Raw genomic sequence first — 312 nt, forward strand, 5'->3', positions numbered from 1 at the left:
ATTTTTAAAAATTTATTTTTCTATTTTTTTTATATTTTATATTTTATTTTTTAATAGTTTATATGTAAAATATGAGCTGTATAGTAGAGGTTGTTAAAATTTTTTAATTTAACCTCCATAATTTTTATAGAGAAATTGTATTTTAACATATAATAATATGATTGAGGGATGTTTGGGATTTAATTTGAGAGAAACTAAAATTAATTTTGGAAAGAATATTTTAATGACTCTAAACACGTAAAAAAATAGTGAGTAATAAAGAAGATGAATAATAAAGAGGTGTATATATTACTTACTTATCGAAAGAATTGT

This window comes from Arachis ipaensis, chromosome B09, assembly GCF_000816755.2.
Source record: "Arachis ipaensis cultivar K30076 chromosome B09, Araip1.1, whole genome shotgun sequence".
Classification (NCBI taxonomy): Eukaryota; Viridiplantae; Streptophyta; class Magnoliopsida; order Fabales; family Fabaceae; genus Arachis; species Arachis ipaensis.